The 23,831-nt window shown below is 44.3% G+C and overlaps 1 long non-coding RNA gene across 1 annotated transcript; it reads right to left on the bottom strand.

Moving 5' to 3' along the window:
• Positions 1–360: 360 nt before the first annotated feature.
• Positions 361–22,383, bottom strand: LOC309541800. The gene is made up of 2 exons (XR_014223946.1): positions 21,603–22,383; positions 361–493 (listed from the first exon to the last, which is right to left on the bottom strand). It is a non-coding gene; the product is annotated as an uncharacterized lncRNA (long non-coding RNA).
• Positions 22,384–23,831: the final 1,448 nt, after the last annotated feature.

Raw genomic sequence — 23,831 nt, 5'->3', positions numbered from 1 at the left:
TCGCCGAAGAATTGATGCTTTTGAATTATGGTGCTGGAGGAGACTCTTGAGAGTCCCATGGACTGCAAGAAGATCAAACCTATCCATTCTGAAGGAAATCAGCCCTGAGTGCTCACTGGAAGGACAGATCCTGAAGCTGAGGCTCCAATACTTTGGCCACCTCATGAGAAGAGAAGACTCCCTGGAAAAGACCCTGATGTTGGGAAAGATGGAGGGCACAAGGAGAAGGGGACGACAGAGGATGAGATGGTTGGACAGTGTTCTCGAAGCTACAAACATGAGTCTGACCAAACTGCAGTGGAACACAGGAGTGCCTGGCGTGCTCTGGTCCATGGGGTCACGGAGTGTCGAACACGACTAAACGACTAAACAACAACAGTTGTTTCAAGAAGCAATACATCAGTTCAATAAACCAGGGTACCCTGGCAGAAATGGTCCAGTTTCTTTTGAGTGACAATAATAGCTTTGCAACACAGAGACCTCTATGCTCCAGCTGCAGAAAAGAAAAGAAAAAAGAAGTCAGAAAAAAAGGAGTTAGAAAAAATCACTATAAATTGTTGTGATGATTCAGAGGTTTAATTTGAAATCAAGTTGGAGGTGAGTTTGTTGGTGTATCGGGTAACGTCACTCTTACATCATGGATCTTGGTTCATATTATGGATGTATGAACTGTATTGTTTTATACGTACTGTTGCTACGGGTTTGTCATGGCTTTTGGGTAGAACAATAAACTAACGCTATTAAAAAATAAACCTAATTATTGGCATGCTAGCTGGGGCTAATAAGAGCTGGGGGGCAGTCTAACAACATCTTGAGGGCCGCAGGCTCTCCACCCTTGTGATAAACATAACCTAACCTCTACCTTTTAGTATGAATCCACACTAATTTCTGCACGTACATATGAAACCAACAAGAGGTCTCCCCCCTGACCCACGCCCTTGAGACGGAGAACAAAATCATTTACAGGTGGGGGGATGATGACTTGTAGGGCCTCTGAGGGTGGATCTACACATAGGGGAAAAACATTATGAATAAGTCAGAAATTATATCGTTATAACAAAATAAAAAACCCCTATGGAAAAATGTGTATAAAAATTTCCTGCTCTCTGGCGCCATCTGGTGTTGTTGCATGTTTATAGTACATCCAAATCATCGTTTCTTTACTAGTGTAGATGAGTCCTGAGAAAGCCTGCTGTTTTCCTATCATTTATATTCATTTATACCCCGACTTTTTCCCTAATGGGACTCAAGGTGGCTTACAGAAAAAAACACAAGAATTGTTAAAAACCTAGGAAAAACAACAACAATTAAGTTTTAATGGAATTAGAACTATGCACAGATATAAAGTCTGTCTGGAATAGGCATAGGCAAACTCTGCCCTCTAGATGTTTTGGGACTACAACTCCCATCATCCCTAGCTAACAGGACCAGTGGTCAGGGATGATGGGAGTCGTAGTCCCAAAAACATCTGGAGGGCTGAGTTTGCCTATGCCTGGTCTGGAACATACCAATAATTACAACAAAAATAGCACAGCACCAGCCCTTCCATTAAAAGCAGTCAGTTCCCAAAAGCCTGTTGGAACAAGGAGGTCTTCGCCTGCCGGAGGAAGGACAAGGTGGGAGCCAGTCTGGCTTCTCCAGGGAGGGAGTTCCAAATTCTGGGAGCCACCACCGAGAAGGCCCTCCATTGCGTTCCAACAAAGCATGCCTGTGAGGGGGGCAGGACTAAGAGAAGGGCCTCTGCTGAAGATCTCACAACCCAGGCAGGTTTGTATGAGGGAATACGATCTTTCAGGTATCTTGGACCTAAGCCATATTGGGTTTTAGAGGGCAGTGGAGCTGCTTCAGCAGGGAGTTGTATGCTCCCTATAACAAGCCCCGGTCATCAATCTGTCTGCAGTTCTTTGAACCAGTCAAAGTTCCTGAGCACTTTTCAAAGGCAGCCCCACACAGAGCGCCTTATAGTAATCCAAAAGGATTGGATCCAAGGCGTGTCGCTGTAGCAAATTCAGACACCTCAAGGCGCAAGCACAGCTTGCACACTAGATTTAACTGTGCAAATGCACTCCCATGCCAGGCCCAGAGACTGCAGGAGCATCATCACTGGCGTTATTCAAATTTCTGCCTACCGTAAGTGACACACGCAGATAATATATCACTTCATGTATTTATTTTCCGATGAGCAAATGAAAACCAGCGATCTTATTTTCCTACACCTGGCACAGGCAGATGAGGAAAGTCAGGTCATGTTCCAGGTGTGCAGTCATTTCTGCTTATCCAGAAGAGTAGCACAAGCACCTAATAAATCAGTATTCTGTCCCCACCCCACGATGCGGAGGAGAATATGATATATTGGGAGATGCTGGCCTACAAGACAGAGAAATCCAGCTATTATATTTTCCTATGGTTGGCCTAGAGATACCCCAAAAGGCAGGAAGTGATGCAGGTTTGTTCTCACTTCAGAACAACTTTTTCTTCCCTTCAAGAGCAGCACAATAATAATAATAATAATAATTTATTTATACCCCGCCCATCTGGCTGAGTTTCCCCAGCCATTCTGGGCGGCTCCCAATCAAGTGTTAAAAACAATACAGCATTAAATATTAAAAACTTCCCTAAACAGGGCTGCCTTCCGATGTCTTTTAAAGATAGGATAGCTGCTTATTTCCTTCAGATCTGAAGGGAGGGTGTTCCACAGGGTGGGCGCCACTACCGAGAAGGCCCTCTGCCTGGTTCCCTGTAACTTGGCTTCTCGCAATGAGGGAACCGCCAGAAGGCCCTCGGCGCTGGATCTCAGTGTCCGGGCTGAACGATGGGAGTGGAGATGCTCCTTCAGGTATACTGGGCCGAGGTCATTTATATGCACAAGGCTTGGAGCTAGTGTGCTGGCTTGGAGCTAGTGTGCTGGTCCCGTGGGTTACCCAAAAGGCGAGGTCCAAGTCCGGTCCATGGTCAAAGGTGCAACGCGGAGGCAGTCCGTAGTAGCTGAAGCTGGGTGCAGGACAGGGAGTCAGTTGAAGTCAGGAACAGGCATGCAAGCAGGAGCCAGGGCAGGGCAGGAGCTGTGGCAGAAAAGTGGGACAGGGTTCAGGCAGGAACTAGCAACCAACAATGTTGCTCCTGCAACTTGGGACTGGGGCTGGCAGGCTTTTATCTGCCCCGAGGCATAGGGCAGCCCCGATCCTCTGGTGATTCGTCTCTCCTGGCCTGGAGGCGAGCACTCCTCTTGGGGGAACTTAGTTCCCTCCGCCTCTCTGCCCTGAGCCTCTGCAGCTCAGGAGAGGCTGGAGGGTTACTGGACCCAGAGGCAACCTCAGCTTCCCCTGACGGGGCTGAGAGTGGAGCACCTGCAGGCAATGGGTCCTCCATCACCTCAGGAGCAAGAGCAGACTCAGCTGGTGCCTGCACCTGAGGATCCAGCACAGGTGAGGACCCTTCAGGCTCAAGCCCCCAGCCCCGGCTCAGCTGGTTCTAGAGGCGGGGACTCCTGTGCAGGCTGGGATTCCTCAGGTTCAGCACCTGAGTCTGAATCCCAGGCCATCACAGCTAGTCATCTAGATTTGACCAGTCTAGAACAATGTCATATCATAGAATCATAGAATCATAGAATCATAGAGTTGGAAGAGACCACAAGAGCCATCGAGTCCAACCCCCTGCCAAGCAGGAAACACCATCAGAGCACTCCTGACATAAGGTTGTCAAGCCTCTGCTTAAAGACCTCCAAAGTAGGAGACTCCACCACACTCCTTGGCAGCAAATTCCACTGTCGAACAGCTCTTACTGTCAGGAAGTTCTTCCTAATGTTTAGATGGAATCTTCTTTCTTGTAGTTTGGATCCATTGCTCCGTGTCCGCTTCTCTGGAGCAGCAGAAAACAACCTTTCTCCCTCCTCTATGTGACATCCTTTTATATATTTGAACATGGCTATCATATCACCCCTTAACCTCCTCTTCTCCAGGCTAAACATGCCCAGCTCCCTTAGCCGTTCCTCATAAGGCATCATTTCCAGGCCTTTGACCATTTTGGTTGCCCTCCTCTGGACACGTTCCAGTTTGTCAGTGTCCTTCTTGAATTGTGGTGCCCAGAACTGGACACAGTACTCCAGGTGAGGTCTGACATGAGCAGAATACAGTGGCACTATTACTTCCCTTGATCTAGATGCTATACTCCTATTGATGCAGCCCAGATTCACACATGCAGATCCCAGGGACAGTCCCAGAAGCTGTATCAGTTTCTGATTTGACCCCAGAATGTCCCACTTTTCCTTAGGACGTCCCTATTTTCCTTGGAGAAATATGGGTGGGTATGGTAGGACGTCCCTATTTTCAACAGAGAAAGGTTGGAGGGCGTGCACATGCAAACACACATACTTTTGAAAGTCCCCAACAAAATTAGGAGGCGTTTTGGTGACTTTCAGGGAGGCTATGGCAGAATCCGATCCCACCATATGTCTTCTTTGGTGATCACTCATAGCTGAGTACGCTTGCCTTCCATGAACACAGTCTTAACAGTGAGTCCATAAGTGACTGTGGAGACCAGTTCTGGATCCGCACGTCCTTCCACAGTGGGGACATAGGTTTCTGGGTGGGAATTGATCATGGTAAGGCTTTGCCAAGCATGCCTTCCTCTTAGCACGTTTCTCCCTTGCGTCCTGAGTTCAAGTGTCTTCAAAGCCCATGACACCTTTGGTAAAGGCTGTTCTCCTCCTTGGGCTGTTTGGGGGAGTTTTTCTGCCCTAGGCAAAAGAGATTTTTTCATATTTCTGCAAACCTTGGGGTTGTCCTTAGCGTGTTAAAACCACCTTCGTGTTTTTCAGGTTTGGGTCCATTTCTGAAGCCATTTATTCTAATTCCCCATTTGAAGAAAGTGGTATTTTTGAAGTAAAAAAAAAAAAAGGCCTGTGGGAATTTATCCTGGTGGCTATTTGTCCTGTGCCCTTCATGGGTCCTTGAGACTTCTTCCTCAGGCCCTTGACCATAAGCTTGAGCAACCAGGACTCATTGTGACATGAATTAGCACAAGATATGCCCTCAAAGAGCTGCTTAGTGCTCCTTAATTGGCTGTTTACCCTTTGGAGCTTTGTATGGCCATCCTCACAGGAACAATGGCAGGCGTCCCAGTTGTGCAAAGATACCCTTGGCAAATATTAACTTCCTCTTTCTCCATCGACTTAAAACCTTCACTCAAGCGAAAGCCAAGGATATCTATACATTTTCCAGGACTTGCCGATTCACAGCATCGTTCAGCCCAGACACTGAGATCCAACGCCGAGGGCCTTCTGGCGGTTCCCTCATTGCGAGAAGTGAGGTTACAGGAAACCAGACAGAGGGCTTTCTCGGTAGTGGCACCCGCCCTGTGGAACGCCATCCCTTCAGATGTGAAGGAAATAAGCAGCTATCCTATCTTTAAAAGACATCTGAAGGCAGCCCTGTTTAGGGAAGTTTTTAATGTTTAATGCTGTATTGTTTTTAACACTTGATTGGAAGCCGCCCAGAGTGGCTGGGGAAACTCAGCCAGATGGGCGGGGTATAAATAAATTATTATTATTATTATTATTATTATTATTATTATTATTATTATTATTTCAAGCCAGACTCAAAGAGCTCAAGCTGCGAAGTGAGAAGACCTCAGGTGAGCCGGTCAGGGAGGCTAATAGGCCCGCCCTGGAGAAAAATGCCAGCCAGCCCAGGACTTTGATTTTGCCACAGTATTGAGCCAACTAAAAGTACTCATGGCATACAGAAAAAAATTGCTAACTATCCACCTGTAACCTCAGAGGCATGTGGCTCTCCCAACCTTCGTATGTGGCCCTTGGAATCCTCTCCAGGCCATGCCCTGAGTGGTTTTGCCTGCCTGATAATGCCTCTTCTTTGCCTGGACCGAGAACACGGGTGGAGAACAGCATGTGAATGTGTACACAACTATGGGGTGTATGGGGTTGTGATAAGAATTTTAAGGTCTTCGATATATAATAAATGTTCATAAATGTACCAACCAAGCACATACATAGATCAGCACAGGAAGACCGACCTGAAACCATTTTGACTCCCAAACTGACCAAATGTTTTCTCTGCAAGGAGGGAGAGAGTCAGGGAGCCTTCCCATTGTCTCAGGAATTGAGTAATCACCATTTCAAAGGGCGACAGACTACCAGGAAAGGCAATCAGATAAGGCATTATCAGATAACCTGGCAGACAGGACAAACAACAACATTTAAATTTCTGTTTTAGACCACCTTTTCTGTGATGTAGGTATGATGTTTGTGGGTGGTGGTCTTGGGCTAAAATGTCTGGGTCCTCCTCCTTTCCTGCGGGTGAGGGGAGCACCCTGTTGCAACAGATCAATAAAGATCAGGCTCACTAGCTGCTTTGCTTCTCAATATTCTCTGGTTGGCCTCTGTTATTTTCTCCTACCAATAGGGAACCCATGTAAGGACTCTTTACGGGCTCTTGGATACCCCTAAGGGAAAAAGGGCAGATTTTGCTTACAACAGGGTATGTACTTTTGGTAGGGGACATTTCATGCTCCATCTGGAGTTTTGTCCACCTTTGGTTCCCTTTCCCTGCACTCAGCTCTCACCTGCAGCTCCTAGAAGCTTGCAGCATGCAACAGCAGCCACACCCTGGAATGGCTTCAACTGGCCAGCTAATTCTGGTGAGGGTGGCCAATGGGTCTTGTCAGGGAACTGCCATCAGAGGGAAGAGGAGAGGAAAGTCGCTCCAGTGATGCAGGGGAGGGAACTAGCAAGGAGAGAGAGAGGTTTCCCACAGGGGAAAGAAATCCAGGGGACACCAGGGAGAAAGGGGAAGTCGGGAGCAAGGTGGAGGGGAGGCTCAGAGACTCTTCCAGTGAAATCAGCGGAGAGAGCACAGGACCTCCGCTTGGCACGCCCACGCTGCGCAGAAGGCTTCCACGCAGAGAATCTAGGAGGAGACTTGGTGTCAAGCAACTTTTATGTTGGAAGAAATTTAGGTCCCGCCCACTGACGGATTCTGCCAGTGACTAAGACAGTCGCGTTTCAAGGGCTGTCAACCGGGGAAAGTTTTAGCAACACGGCTAGCTTGGAGCAGTTTGCAGTTTACGCACAAGCAACCCCAATTCCCATCACAGGTCTCAAACCCTCAGTGAGTTAGGGACTTCCCCTGCCTGTGAAGACAGGCATCGGCAGACTGAGCGGAAGAAAAGGCACAAAGCATTTCTCTTAGGTATAATGGGTACATATATACCGAGAGATTTGAGGAGGGTATTCATGTACGCAACCACCGCCACAAGAACAATTAATAGCCGAAGGTTGGAAAGGAGAAAATATGGAACAAAGAACAAAAATGGAACGGTAGGCGAAATTACTGGATTATGTAGAATTGGCAAAAATAACAGGGAGAATTTGGAATCAATCAGATCAAAGGTTTAATAGAGAATGGGATAAATACATATTATATTTAAAAGAAAACGGTAATCATGTGAAAGAAAACGGTAATCATGTGAAATCTTTGGCAGGCCTAGAATGACTCCTGCAAAGTCACATAAATTACAGATGTTTTAGAAAAACTGAAGTCAGGCAATAAATAATATATAGTTGATATAGAAAACTTAGAACCCATGATGGGGAGATCAGAAGTCATAATAGGAAATTCTTATGTATAAAAATATACTGGTTTTGGAAGTTTTTTTGTTTTTTTATATAGGTCATTTGTTATTTGTTTTTTTTAAAATGTTTTTATTTGTTTTGATAAAGTGTTTAAAATCAATAAAAATTATAAAAAGGGGGGGGGGGAGAGAAAAGGCACAAGGCAATCTCTCATGAAGACTTGACTGAACTTGGCCATCCCAGGCCCCCTCTCAAATAATGTACCCGTCTTAAGGTTGCACTCTTGCTTAGGAGTAAGCCACTGAATTCAGCACACCTACTCAAGTCATTCTTGTATGGTGTCCTTATTTTGTTTTCATGTTGCCATCATTTTTAAGGATAGAGGTTCTATAATGCAGTCTGTGTAGCTCAGTACACCCAACTGGTTCACAAGACCGCTGGATGTGCAGGATCCCAGAGAGCTTTGCTCCTTCCCAGTCCTTCTTACTGCCCCCACCCCGTGTCCTGACCTAAACCAAGGATTGGCTTAGGGTGCTCTCCAAACTTGGGCTCAAGGTTAAGCTCTCTTCTTCCTAACCATGAGCTGCAGTCAACGTCTCACTCAGCCACTGTGTCTTGTTCATTGTCTTTAGCAGCTGCACAACGGGTCAACATAAGCAGGAGAACCTTTTCTTGCTGCTTTTATCACTGTTCTGGAAAATATTTAACCTGCTGATTTGTGTTGTGGCTATGCCATTACCAGAGGGTAGCATCCTTTGGCTTTGATCCACACATAGCGTTGCAGCCGAAGAATCCTTACATCACCTCAAATGTACAAAATCTCCATCTTCTTTTGGTGAGCTAAGAAATTCAAGGTGCAAGCACATCTGAACTCATTTACTTTCCATTTCATCCTTCAAAATCTGAAGAATACGGTCAGCTAAGTTGTGTTTTGCCCACTCTAGGGTTGTTTGGAATAAGGGCGGTCGTTTTCCTTTACTGAGCAATGAAAAGGTTCTTATTGTGCAAAGAAAAACCGACAGAGCCATAAAACATGTAGCCTAATAGCATAAAGAAGGGAAATATCTGCTGGGATCTTGTCAAAGAACAGTACACTTGCTTCTGAGCAGAGCACAGAACATGGAGTACAGCTGAATGCATTATGGGTGCTTGCAGACTGCCACTATTTAGCTGGAAGGCTTCAAGCGCAGAGCAGGACTTTAGGTTTGCACAATTAAAGCGAATCAAAGTGTTCTGTTGCCTAAGTGCAACTACGCCACTTAAAAAAAGGGGGAAAAAAGATTTTGGTAATTTGAAAAGGAAATGAAAAGAGGGAGGAACAAATGGTTAATGAGAATATGAATAAGCATCCTGCAAACAAATCAGAGTGAATGCTTATTGTCATATAACTGCCCTGCAAACAAATCAAAACGAATGCTCAATAATAATAAATACGGGCATAATGCCACCGTCATGCAAGGTTAGTGCTACCAGACCAGGATGAACGCTGAATGAACAGGTTGTTCTTTGACTGGCAGACTTAACATGCAAGAGTTGAATGCCCTTTACTGAAGGCTATTTTAATGTGCTGTGATCTACACAGAACTAATGCAATGTGATGTACATAGGCAAATGTCTTTTATTTCTTTTGTATTATGCAGTGCAGATGGTAGGCGGCCACGTTTACTAAAATGGTGTCGTAAGGCTCTCAGCAAAACAATGCAAATCATCATTTATTTATTTTTGAATTCATTTTTATTTGATTTTACAAAAATAAGTTTATAACAATACCAAATACATATCCATGTAAAGAAATTTCTCTGAATCTCACAACATCCCCCATCCCTTCCAAGTGTCCTAATGTGAACATTTCCAGCTACATATTATTTCCTAATCTATATTTTGTATTCATCCATATTATCCCTAACACCTGTTTACATTACAAGTGATATTAAAATCCTGCTAATGTTTTCATCTGCTTACAGTGGTCTCCTAAGTAAATTATAAATTTTGCCTATTCTTTGTTAAAGTTTTTGTCCTCTTGGTTCCTGAGCCTTCCAGTCATCTTTGCCATTTCAGTCTAGTCCATCAGCTTAGTTTGCCATTCTTCTCTGGTAGGGACTCTTTCTTCTTTCCATCTCTGGGCGCAAATCATCATTAACTACAGGGAATGTATCCCTTGTGAGATGGACATTTCTCTCCTGGAGAAGGTTCCGAGCTGTTGTGAGCAGCAGGATGTGCAGAAAAATGACTTGGACTTAGTTTGGGATTTGGGAGCTGATAAAACAGGGCCATGCAAAAATACTGGCGCGGTCACCTGAGACTGAGTTTCGTCCCTAGTGGATGGCACAAGTTTATCTCGCAGTGGCCAACCAGATGCATCCAATAAAGCCTACTGATAGGGTAAAGGTAAAGGTAAAGGGACCCCTGACCATTAGGTCCATTCGTGGCCGACTCTGGGGTTGCGGCGCTCATCTCGCTTTATTGGCCGAGGGAGCCGGCGTACAGCTTCCAAGTCATGTGGCCAGCATGACTAAGCTGCTTCCGGCGAACCAGAGCAGCGCACGGAAACGCCGTTTACCTTCCTGCCAGAGTGGTATCTATTTATCTACTTGCACTTTGTCATGCTTTCGAACTGCTAGGTTGGCAGGAGCAGGGACCGAGCAACGGGCGCTCACCCCGTCGCGGGGATTCGAACCATCAACCTTCTGATCGGCAAGTCCTAGGCTCTGTGGTTCAACCCACAGCGCCACCCGCGTCCCTATTTAGGGTACAGTGGCAATAATTCTCTCTTGCTGTGCTCCAACAACTGGCATTCTGCATCCTGACTAGCAGCCACTGGCAGTCTTATCCTCCATAAATCAGGCCCCTTTTAAAGCCATCTAAATTGGAGGCAGTCGGCACATCTTGTCAGAGCAAAAGCCACAGTTTAACTCTGCACTGTGTGAAGAAGGATCTCTTCTTTGCATGCCCTGAGTTGCCCACCATTCAGTTTCATTGGGTGACCCTGACCAATTATGTGTGTAGCACATTAACTGATTTACCCCATGAAAGAATAATATATACATTATCCTATATATTAGACACAATACATATATGTTTAATTATGCATTGGAGTTGAAAGGAGTTGAGAGACGACCTAACCTGGTGAGAAAACAGCAAAGACCTGATGAAGAGAGCACAGCAGAGGTTATATTTTCTGAGAATCCTCTGGAAAAACGATCTCTCAAAGGACCTGTTGATGGCATTTTACCATTGTACTGTGGAGAGTGTATTAACTTATGGTCTCTGTGTGTGGGTTGGGAGCTGCACGGCCAGGGAAAAACCAATGCTGTCCAGGGTTGTAAAGACTGCAGAGAGAATAATTGGGTGCACTCTTCCCACCTTGGATCAAATCTATGCTGTCAGGTGCTATAAGAAAGCAGCAGAGATAGCGCAGGATAGTACGCACCCCGGAAATGATTTCTTTCAGGTTCTGCCTTCTGGAAGAAGGTATAGGGTTATCAAGGCCAGGACTAGCCGCCTGAGAAACAGTTTCTACGCAAATACAAGTCTGGTTCTAAACACAGCATAAGGAGTCTCTATAGTATATTGTATTTTAAAATGGGATTTCAGAGTTTTTAGGAGTTTTTGAATGTTTTATGTAGTTTTTCAATTTCATTGTTCTGTATGGGACATTGACAATAAAGATATTGTATATCGTATATCATATTGCATTAATAATTTACCCCATGAATATCCTTAAATATACTACAGTGGTACCTTGGTTTAAGAACAGTCCTGTTTACGAACGATTCAGTTTATGAACTCTGCAAAACCGGAAGTAGTGTCCTGGTTTGCAAACTTTACCTCGGTCTAAGAACGGAATCCAAATGGTGGAAGGGCACCAGTGGCGGGAGGCCTCATTAGGGAAAGCGCGCCTCAGTTTAAGAACAGTTTCAGTTTAAGAACGGACTTCCGGAACGGATTAAGTTTGTAAACTGAGGTACCTGCATTGCAGGGGGTTTTACTAGAAGACCCTCACAGTCCCTTCTATGATTCTGTCTGGCAACTTATGCCAGTGAAGCAGATTAGCCAGGAAGGAAGGCTCATCGTCTTCAGAACACTTGTTACTCATTTACACAAAAAAGCACGATGGGTGGCTTAGCCAGGTGCCAAACTCAGCCGAGTGAAAGATGCCTTAAGCAAGTCATGGGTGTTTCGGGGGAAAGTTGGAAACTGGTTCTGTGCAACTGAATTCTTACAGATCAGTAGTTGCTGACTATTAATCATCTCGGCTTGTGACCTCTGCAGTTCCAGTTGTGCTCATGCAGCTATAAATAGAGATCAGATGCCTCTGCTATGCAGATGAATGTAGTTGCAGGTAATCTTCCAGATCCTCCTTATAGTACAAGAATGTGGGGAAATTCAGCAGCCAGAAGCATCCTAGCCAGACACTGGAGAGACCTGTCAGGAGTAAGCATGGACCAATGGTATCAAATGGTATGGGAAACATCCTTATTAGAAAAACTAACCAATAAACCAGGGGTCAGCAAACCTTTTCAGCCGGGGGCCGGTCCACTGTCCCTCAGACCTTGTGGGGGGCAAGACTATATATTGGGGGGAAATGAATGAATGAATTCCTATGCCCCACAAATAACCCAGAGATGCATTTTAAATAAAAGCACACATTCTACTCATGTAAAAACACCAGGCAGGCCCCACAAGTAACCCATTGTAATTAAAAGCACATATTCTACTCATGTAAAAACACACTGATTCCCAGACCATCCGTGGGCTGGATTTAGAAGGTGATTGGCCCGGATCCGGCCCCCGGGCCTTAGTTTGCCTACTCATGCAATAATCGGACACAGGGACAAATAGAAGAAGATGCCTTCACCCCAGTATGGTTCCCGTTTATCACATACACAGCCCAACAAGACAACAACAAGAATCTGCCGACAGCATACAAATCAATCTGGCTAACCTGACTCAAAAATACACATTCACACGCCGCTCACACATAAAAACAATTCTCAGTACAGCTAACCAAAAACAACCAACCACACCCTAAAGGTAAAGGGTAAAGGGACCCCTGACCATTAGGTCCAGTCGTGGCCGACTCTGGGGTTGCGGCGCTCATCTCGCTTTATTGGCTGAGGGAGCTGGCGTACAGCTTCTGGGTCATGTGGCCAGCATGACTAAGCCACTTCTGGCTAACCAGAGCGGCGCACGGAAACACCGTTTACCTTCCCGCCGGAGCGGTACCTATTTATCTACTTGCACTTTGACGTGCTTTCGAACTGCTAGGTTGGCAGGAGCAGGGACTAAGCAACGGGAGCTCACCCCGTTCTGGGGATTTGAACTGCCAACCTTCTGATCGGCAAGTCCTAGGCTCTGTGGTTTAACCTAGAGCACCACCCGTGTCCCTCAACCACACCCTAGGCTACCCATAATCTCTCTCACCACCAAGGCAACTCAACGAGTAAATAGTAAGAGAACCCATACAAGTAACGCTGATACAAAACCCCACACATACACTAAGGAGAAGAACAGAAGCATAACCACCTGACCCCACCCCTCTTACCATTCCCCTCTCCCCCTCTCTTTTCTTCCTAATTGTTCAAACCAATTCATGAACCAGGAACTTATACATTGACCACTAATAATGAACCATAAGCTGTAGATATTACTCCACATTTATTATGCTATATTTGTGATATACAATTGACATGAGAAAACTTTATATTTATATTAATGTTATACTTGTTTGCATAACATCATTCTTGTTTATAAAACCCAATTTTTAAAAAAAGAATGTGGGGAAATGAAATGGAGGAGGGTCTTTGCTAGTCCCCTCCTAAATGTATTCTTTCGCATGCAAAATAATAATAATAATAATAATAATAATAATAATAATAATAATAATACAAAATTTTATTTATACCCCGCCCTCCCCAGCCGAAGCTAAAATGCATTCAGTATTTTACCCACTGTATGCAGTGGGGCTTCAGGGATAATGTTATTTTTACTTTTTACTTTAATTTTTGTGCCCGACTAGCTGGACCCTGTCTCCTGGCTGAGCTCTGCCAGTTGTCTGCAGCTCAGTCTTGACTGCCTAGCAACTCTTTCCAGCAGCACAGTTTAGCTTTCTTCCCTCTCAATGAAGCCGTATTGCCTAGATTCTCTTATTGGAGAACAGGAATAGGAACACATAAAGGAAATAAATGCCAGCTGTCATCACAGCAGTTCACATCATAATTGCTCAGATGTCAGGACTGTCTCTGAGTCCGATGCATTTTCTGCGGGGACCAAAATGCCCAGTGTTAAATAGTGGATAGACATAGCAGACGACGCAACGATTTCTCCAAAGCAGCTCTTTATTTGTAAGCTGGAACATAACTGAACTGAAGGGTTCAGCCAGCCTGCTTATATAGGGTTCCAGTACAATGCAACTGTAACAACTTTCTGTAACTATCCAATCACTGAATGTCACTTTCAATCCCTTATTTGCATATGTGGACCTGAGTGAAAACTATCTACAGTATCCCCCTGCTGGCCCAGGGTAAGAACTTCAGTACATAACACCCAGCACAAGAAAGTATCATTTTTCATGGGTAGAAAATGTGCAAAGATTTCCAGCTTTAGCCTAATTCTGCCATTTGCTACCCTCTTAGGAAACGGAATTAAAGCTTTCGTTTAAATGCTTGGCTATTGTTTGACAATTCCTAAAAGCTTTCCTTTTTACCAAAGCAAGAGGTTGTTTGCAGCTTCTAACTCCTATTTATGGAATTAATGTTTCTACTTGTGGTTTTTGTTTGTTTTAAACATGTATATTATTTGACGGAGGAATTGTTTTGTTGTTGATTCCTTAAATTGCTTTTCGTGCTGAGAAGGGAGTCTCTAAATATTGGGAATGAACAAATAAGATTTGTTCTGTTCTCCTTTCTGAACTGTCAAACGCCAATCCTGCCTCTTCATCTCTAATGATCCCATACAGAAACACATCCCATTGAGTTAAGTGGGGCTTATTCCCGTGGATATATAGGATTTCAGCTTAAATGTTTAACTGTGTGGTCCGATGGATTTTTACTCTGAAGCAAGCGCCAAGTGAGAGTACAAAGAATGGCGGTATCTGATGGTTAGATGCTCTGTTTCAAAGCCGGAGGTTGCTTGCAGCTTCTAAAGGGATGCTGAGTAGAGGTTAACATGAAACTCCTGTGGTTAGAAAGCATTTGCTGGGTTGACAGGCCTGTAAATTCCAAGGTGATGACTCCTGTCACCTACATTCTCAGCTGCAACTCAGTCTGCTCCAATTCCTCATTGGCCTGGCGTTAGCTTGTTGACAACTGCTGACTCATCGCTGTCATTCATATTATTTGGAGCGTCTCTCCCCCACCCTCACCCCTCCATCTCATCTACGGAAGCAGAACAAAACGTAAGAAGCAACTGTTCCCTCTGTTCAGATCTCCAATAGCAATAAAACAGCCACAATGGAATTAAATTACCATTGTCAAAAGTCCTGCAGTCGTGACCGGAACATCACCGGAGCTTTACACTAGACCAGCTCCTTCAGACAAGGTCGGTTCTCAGATTGATCATAAAGGTCGCAATACAGTTCAGTGAACCCAGCCATTTGTGTGAAACCTTCCTTTAGGAGTTATGAGTTAGCGAGCTGTAATTCTATGTATAGCATCATCCCCTACTGGTTTGACGGGAAAATAGGTTTGCAGTGCTATCAATACCAAATGTTGATCGTGCATTTCTCAGCTCAGAACAGGCAAATATTCAGAGGGTACCATGCTGAATAATCAGAGGTAGACAACATGGTCGCCTCTGGATGTGACTGGACTCCCAGCTTCCTCCATTCTTGACCTTGGGCCATGATGGCTGGGGCGTTGGGAGTCCAACAACAACATCTGCACAGCGCCATGTTGCCTACTGTTTATTCTGTTTGCGGCATATATAGTTGTCTTTCTGCCAATGCAATCGAGGCGGCTGTTTGCAATTGAAATTATTTCATGACAAATAAAGGTGAAAAAGCATTTTCCTTTCTTTTCTTGTTAAGGCAGAATTCTCTCAGGCTGTTTGGTAGTCTTGCCGGATGCAGATGGCAGGGATTTGAAGGCCCGGGCCTCTGCTCTTGCTGTCCCCTCAAGGTGTACACTACAGCCCATAATTTTTCTGGTCTCATTACTAGAGTGCGTGGAAAGGTCATGACTATTTCTGTAACTGCCGATGAGGGAATTGACTCGTTGGCTGCATTTGGACAAGCATGCCATGGATGGATTTAAAGTTGGTTTCATATCCTGACTTGTTTGAGGGCCATTAACCATAGTTCAGATGTGATGGGAAATGGGGAACTATAGTTAACTAAAGGCTTCCTGGCTTCTTTCCCAGCTTCTGCAAAAGGAGCAGCAAGGTAGCATACAAGGCTTATTCCTTAAAGCACTTTGCTTTCCCCAAAAAAGACTGGGAACTGGTAATTTGCCCCTCACTGAGCTACAATTTCCAGCACCCTTAACAAACTACGGTTCCTAGAATTCTTTGGGGAAAGTTGTGTGCTTTAAAAATAGGGTGTGTCTGCAGCTCATATCTTGGTTTAGGAAGCCAAATAAGATTGTCCAAGTGGCACTGGGAGAAGCCTCAAATATGTGGAAGATGGTCTTATGCACTCCAGCATAATGGGGATCAGCTTGATGAAGACAAACAAGAGCACCACCATATCCTGAGTGCACATTTGACACATCTCTCAGTGAATCAGTTCCCTTTTCACTAATAATACAAGTACTGATGACTTCCTTTTTCAGTAGCGTCAGAGACAAATCCGCTCCTGTGATGGCAATCAGCCTGAAGGAGAAACCTGTCCAAAGCATGGTGCCACGTTTCATCCTAACATACAGGAACTCTGATATGGACATCAAATAAACCGGCTAAGCCAAGGGTGTGCCTGTTGGAAAGCCAGTACTGTATATCACCGGTTTCTTATAGAGTATACCCAACAACAGGGCTGGCCCTATGTTGAGGCAAAGTGAGGTAGCTGCCTCAGGTGGCAGATGCTAAGGTGCAGGGAAGCGACAGAGCTGTGGGTACCATGTGGCCTGCCCTGACACTCCTATGCTAAAAGAGGCTCCTGGGAGGCCACTGGGACATTGCTGGAACAACTCTTGGGTTGGGGCAACTGGCTAAAAGGTTTTTAAATGGTTTAAACGGTTCTAATTTTGGTTCGTCTGTTTCATTATGGTGTTGGTTAAATGTTTAGTTGGGTTTGGCTGTTACTTTAATTTGGGTATAACTGTAAAATGTTTATTATTGTTGTTAATATTGTTGCTATTGGTGTTATTGATTTGTTGGTTTGTTTGTTGCTTTTATAGGATATCTTGTTTTTTAATGTTTGATGTTTTGTTGTGCTTTATGTTGTAAGCCGCGCCGAGTGACTGGGGAAACCCAGCCAGATGGGCAGGGTATAAATTAAAACTATTATATTATATTGCTAGTCTGCTGCCCTCAAGTCCCGTGGAAGATACTGTCCTTTTGCCATGTTCAACTACCAGTCAAATTGGCTTCTGTATGTGCCTTGGGGGAGGGAGCTATCTTGTCTTTGCTTCAGCAGCAAAATGTATTGAGCCAGCCCAACTTAACAAATTATTTTCACACATTGTGATGATGCACGCACAGTTTCTCGCTTCTCCATTATATATTCCAGTTAAAATATAAAAATAAAAAGTCGTGTGTGAAGCAGGCCTTAGCTTTCTCTCTTTCTAGGACTCAGCTGCCATCTATAATATGGGGATAATACTACTGGCCTAGTTTATAGGGTTGTGATAAAGATTAAATATAATGCATGCAACGTGCTTAGGAAAAACATTGTATAAATACCGAGCATTCTACGCAATGGGATGCTGTTGTTGGAATCAGACAGAAAACCAAATATAAAATAAACGGCATGGATACTACTGAATATGAATATTCCTGCACAGGAACACTAGCAGATAACTCAGTCTTCCAAGGCAGGCGGGCAGAATATGTTTGCAAAAATAGCAAGAGTGGGGAAAACAGCTTCCCAACAGTGTGGCTAAGCTTCAAAGAACGCTGAAAGATTTATCGCAAATCCGAGAGGCAAAGAGAATGAAAACATAAAACTGTTGATATTGCTGCTTTTGTTGACACAACAGAAAGTGAAAATTGCTGACGAAGACCCTGCAGTCTGAAACTTAATCCAGATTTGGATACATTAGAGAATATATTTGAAGGAAATGGAGCATGTTTGAACAGCTATTATGAAACAGAATAAGGCCGGAAGAACTGCTCATTCTGGAAATATCAAGTGCAGTTTCATAGGTTGTTAAACACTAACATGGAAGGACCATTTTAGCTTTATTCAAACATAGAGAAAGAATTCTCTGGCAATACACGATAACTGATTGCTTACCTAGAACATGGAATGCTTCAGAATTCTGTGGTCATGTTTCCCAGTGCATCAGACCTGGTCATGATTCCTAAATTTGCCTCTGCTTGCCACAACTATGATGCAGAATGGAAAGAGAGAGGCGAGGGGCACCAAATTCTGGCATTCCACAGGGGCCCACTGCAAACAGCTGGAAAATGGAAGTGACTTGAAAAGGAGAACCGCCTTGTTACATTTCAAGCTTCTAACATGCACATCGTTCAATATACAAAAGGGATCTACATCTGGTAGAAAAATCTACTGCAGCAATAAAAATCCACAGGCAAGTCAATCACTTTTAGTCATTCCACCTTTGCAATGGGAATGAGAGTGACCTCACACAAGGTTTTCACAAAAGCCAATGAGATATAACTTATCAAATGTACATCATTCTGATGTACAGCTAAGGAAAGCCCAGCAGAATCCATCTAATTCAGCACCCGCTTTTCCACATTGCTCAATCAGATTTTTGGGAAAGCTCACAAGATTATAGCAGCACCTTCTTGCTTGTGTTCCCATGGAACTGGTTTGTAGAGGCATGCTGTTTCCGATTCTGGAGAAAGCATACAGCCCTTATGATGAGCAGTCATGTCCTCTGTGAATTTATCTAATCCCCTTTGGAGCCATCTCCTGTTTGCTACACTGGCCAGCCAGATCTTTGGGTGCTCACAACTAATGCTCTAAACCACCTGCCTCACACCTGACATCATAGGCAACATCAGGTATGGGGCAGGTGTTGAGATGGCTACAAAGGAACAATTGGTAGCTTAAAGTAAACCCACTGGTAAAATTGGAGTAAAAAACCCAAAAACCTCTGCTTTAGCAGCAGTTTCGATTAAAACTGTTTTGCACTACCAATCACATGATGACATAATCTCATCAGGTGATTGACATGTGGGTTGTCCCATCCACCTGTCAAAGTTGGCCTACAGGGGTGGAACCAGTTAAGGATCTGGCCCACTAGGGCAAAAAGTTTCCCCATCCTGGTCTTTGGCACCTGACATGTACTGTGCTTCTCAGAATGGATGTGCTCAGGGCTTTCTTTTGGCCAGAACTCACCAGCACCTCTCAGGCGGGAGCCATTGCCATTATAAGAGAACAAGGGAGGTGTTCATGGTGAAGTTCCAGCATCTCTTTTTCTAGAAAAATAGCACCGGATGTTCCATTTAGATATCATAACCCTGTAACTATCGGTTTAACCAGTCCTCCATGAATTAGTAAAAAAACCCCTCATTTAAACCCTAACCATAGCATCTCATAGTGGCGAATTCCACAACCTATTAATGCAATTAGCACATTGTAGGCTCCGAATGCCACACAAAGGATAGACAATAGGCTGCCCAGGACAGCTTTGGAACTCGGGCAGAGAGATTTAGCTGGGGAGGGTGGGGGAAAGTTGGTGGATAATTTCCGCCTCTTCAATAATGGTCTTCAGACTCTGGCTGAAATCCCAGTGAAAACTGGACGTGCGTACGCACAAGAAAGTGGAAAGAGTCTGAGTGTCCATTGTCCCTCTCTTGCTTCTCCCGGGGGATCTTTCACAGCGCTGAGTAAATATTAATTTTGGCACCGGCCCTTCTGTGATGTGGCGATTTCCCACTCTAGCTGCCTTCTTGAAGTCACAGTGCCTTTCAGTCTGTACTCCTGGGAAACGGAGAAGGTTCACCAAGAAATGAACCTCTCCTTTTCATAGCAAACAAGTTTGGAGGGGAGGTAGCCAAGAAGGCTGTAACCAGATCACTTAATATTTCAACGGTGGTGGGGCATATCATTCAGGAGAGAGAGAGATCAGCAACTGTTCCAAAGGAGATGAAACCGACAATATAATTCCATCAGCTCTACAGGGCGTTTAACCCACTTAGCAGCCAATTAAGTTGCTTCCCCACTGGGTTTTGTTTCTTCTGGGAGAGCCCACAACCCCAAAGAAGGTGCCTGTTTATCAGCAAGCAATGCATAACATACTAGCCCAATTTCTTAGCAATCCTGTGCATAATTAGCTAGCATTGTACAGCTGGAATTCTTTTTCATCGTTTTCTGGGAGTAAGTGCTCTTGAACTCCGTGGCTATTATTATTATTATTATTATTATTATTATTATTATTATTATTATTATTATTATTAATGTATACCCTGCCCATATGGTTGGGTTTCCCCAACCACTCTGGGCGGCTCCCAACAGATTAAAAACACAATAAAACATCAAATATTAAAAACTTCCCTAAACAGGGCTGCCTTCAGATGTCTTCTAAAAGTCAGATAGTTGTTTATTTTCTTGACATCTGATGGGAGGGCGTTCCACAGGGTGGGTGCCACCACCAAGAAGACCCTCTGCCTGGTTCCCTGTAACTTCACTTCTCACAGTGAGGGAGCCGCCAGAAGGCCCTCGGAGCTGGACCTCAGTGTTTGGGCTGAATGATGGGGGTGGAGACACTCCTTCAGGTATACTGGGCCGAGGCCGTTTAGGGCTTTAAAGGTCAGCACCAACACTTTGAATTGTGCTCAGGTCTTTCAGGACTGGTGTTATATAGTCTCAGCGGCCACTCCCAGTCACCAGTCTAGCTGCCGTGTTCTGGATTAATTGTAGTTTCCGGGTCACCTTCAAAGGTAGCCCCATATAGAGTGCTACCTTTGAAGGTGACACAGAAACTACAATTATTTCTTACTGCATGGGCCCAGCTTGTAAAACAGTGAGCTTCAACAAAGATAATTAAGCCAGCTGAAATGCGACTTAGTGCAAAGGATTCGAAGCGCAAAGGATTGTTGGCAAAGAGCAGGTGTGAAGCAGGGACCCCATTTATAAAAAGGCAAGAAGTATGCAGCCTCTGTCTAATTCCCCTCCCTCATTCTCCAGCTTCCTGTATTCTAATATGTCCCAAACAACAACAACAACAACAACAACAACAAAGCTCCATTATCATTCACTAGCAAGAGCAAGGAGAATCCATCAGTTGCTCTGGTACTCCAGCAGAGAATCATCGTTGCTCCTGAAAAATGTCCCACATTCCTCCTTCACTAAGCTGTCCTGATGATCTTTGGATCAAAAGGCAGTGGACGCAGCTTCTGACTTAGGGATGGGGAACCTGCAGCTCTCAGATGTTGGACTCCAACTTCCATCCGCCGCTCTCCAACATGGCCAGTGGTCAGGGTTGATGGGAGTTGCAGTCTGAGAATATCTGGAGGGCAACAGCTTCCTCATCCCTGTCACTAAAACAAGTGCTGTCACATTCAGGGAAACTAAACCCTTCAGTGCCTCTCACTGCTCCTGATATCTCACCACCCTCCCTGCCTCCTTACGTGTTCAGAGAAGTGGGGATCAGGTAACGATATCTAGCCAGAGTGCTCTCCTGTTTATGATCAGAGAATGCTATAATATTTCATTGTACAGTACATACTGCTCTAGGGGAATTTTGATTTCCGGTTAATTGCTTTACTTATTTTCTTTAGCAGCCGAACCATGGTATACATCTGTATGTAAACTAAATCAATACAGGTTTTTTAATGCCTTGGAAGCATAACTATATAGCTGGAGCATGATTTATAGGAACTGTTACTACTCCCTTCTTAGCAAATTGACGGTATAATGAGATTTGGGCTGTAATTCTAGACTTACCTAGGAGTAAACGTTACTGAATTCAACAGGAGTTGCTTCTCAGAATCCAAGAGATATGTTACTTTCATTTTCCTTGCAGAGGAAACATCTGCATTGATGAAACCCATAGGGCTTTCGTGAAATGTTTGAGTTAGTGGAGCAATTTTCTAAGAGGTTTTGCTTCTACCTAGTGGTAGAAATGTGAATTGTGCAAAAGGCTGCCCCCGCTTCCTTTGTTTGTAAAGGATTTGGCACCAATGAACTGTGAACTCTGCCAGCTCAGAACGTAGGAATACATGCCTTGGCTCTGAAGCCAAGCTCTGAAGAAGATTTATACTCTCTGAATCATGGTACATAAATAGCCACTTTCCCAAGCAAGAAAGAATTGCTTCCAGTCAATGGGACAGGGAAGTTTTTCTAGAGAGACCAGTACAGGTATTTGTGGGCTAGCAATTTTTGATGACTTATTTGCAGTCTGTAGGACTGACCTGAAATACAGAATCACTCTGACTAGAGATTCAGAGTTCTAGATTCTCTCCTCATTGGCCAAGCTGCCTGCTCCTCCCGCTGGCTCCCAAAAGCCACTGTGATTGGGTAGGAAGAGTTGGCATCCTTCTGTCTTGGGGAACAACAGAGGAGTGTGCCTTTGGGGGTGAGGTCAAGCTATTGGAAAGTTGCAGCTCCTGCTGTGGCTGTGGAGACTGATACAGGAGAGACATGTTTTGTTGCAGCTGGGGCAGATGAAGGTGCCTAGTTGTGCTGCTGCAGATGCACCATTGTGTTTCTTCTCCCTGCGCTCCTCCCAGTGGCCATTTCTCCGCTGGTCATTTATTTTGACAAATTGATAATCATAAATAAGAATAAAAATGTGCACTACCACCAAGACCATTCCGTTGTTAACTATCCAACTTCCCAAAATTTCAACACCTCTTGCGATGGTTTGACCCCTTTCCGTTTTAACAGTACAAATTCTACAACACCTTCCATATCTCCTCAAAATCATATCTCCTGCATATTTCCCGTCTTACCTTAATAGCACATGTTAATTTATCATTAATAGCTATATCCCACACCTCTTTATACCGTTCTTCCATTTAATATTCTGCTTGCCCCTTCTACTTCCTAGCTGTAATAATTTGTGCTGCTGTCAATAAATTTGTGAGCAAATCCTCACTTATTCTTAGGACAACAAGAGATAATGCTAAATATAGGACATGGATTCCAGGGTTAGGTGAGGAACAGGGAGACGGATATGGTTCACCCTGCTTTGCCCATTTGGGCAAACACTCACAAAGTACTCACCCCCCCAACACACCTAGCGCCACATTTCTTCTCTGGTTTGGGCTGGCCAGTTTGTTTTCGTTCTGGAAAGAAAAAAAACATTGGGGAATTTCCTAGGTTATAATTGCCCAAGATGACATAATTATAGCTAAACTAACAAGCTTACACTTTATACATAGCTGACAAGCAACGCAGCAATACCAGTTCAATTTATTAAAAGTGGGAGGGTTGCTTCCCTCTCTGTTTATGAAACTTTACTGAGTGATCCCTTTTAATGAAACGATGCAAGGTGCCTGAATGATCTGGGTAGCAAGTACAGGCTTGGATTCAGGTGCATATATAACAAGAAGAGAGAATTTCCCCAGTCTGATGAGCCCGTCGCAAGCCTCTTGCTTGTGTATAGGTGGATTTTCTGGGCTGAACTATATGGCACATCCCAAGAATACCCTGTATTCCCCTGCTTCCTTGGTTTCACAAGATAAAGGACAAGGAGAGAGGCTGTGCACATGCAGGGCAGTTTAATGATGAATTTGATGCATCCCATGTATGTGTATTTTTCACATCAGCCGCAAGACATTGCCCTACACTTTCCCCCTATTTAATTGGGATTTCCCCAATCCATGCAGTAAGGGAATCCAACACAGAATCACATGTTATCTAAGGCACTGAAATGGATTGTATAAGAAGCATTTTTCTACATGTGGTGGTGTTTTCCTAGATGCCATGTAACGTCCCTTGCTTCCATTGGTGAGGCTCCTTGGTGGGCTGCTGGTGGAGTCCAATGTGACATACACTTTAAAAATCATTTTTCACCCGCTCTTTTGTGCAAATCTGATATATTAGAAAACTTGTATCTTAATTTATTTATTTTTTATGCCTCTGTGCAGGTAAACGACGACCTGTGCATATGGCCATGATGGACCTCAAGTTTCTGGAACTCAATGAGGGAGGGCAAGTTCTAACTAAGGA

This window comes from Podarcis vaucheri, assembly GCF_965113315.1.
Source record: "Podarcis vaucheri genome assembly, chromosome: 10".
Classification (NCBI taxonomy): Eukaryota; Metazoa; Chordata; class Lepidosauria; order Squamata; family Lacertidae; genus Podarcis; species Podarcis vaucheri.
Note: the sequence above shows the minus strand (reverse complement) of the source record. Positions and strands in the feature narration are given on the sequence as shown.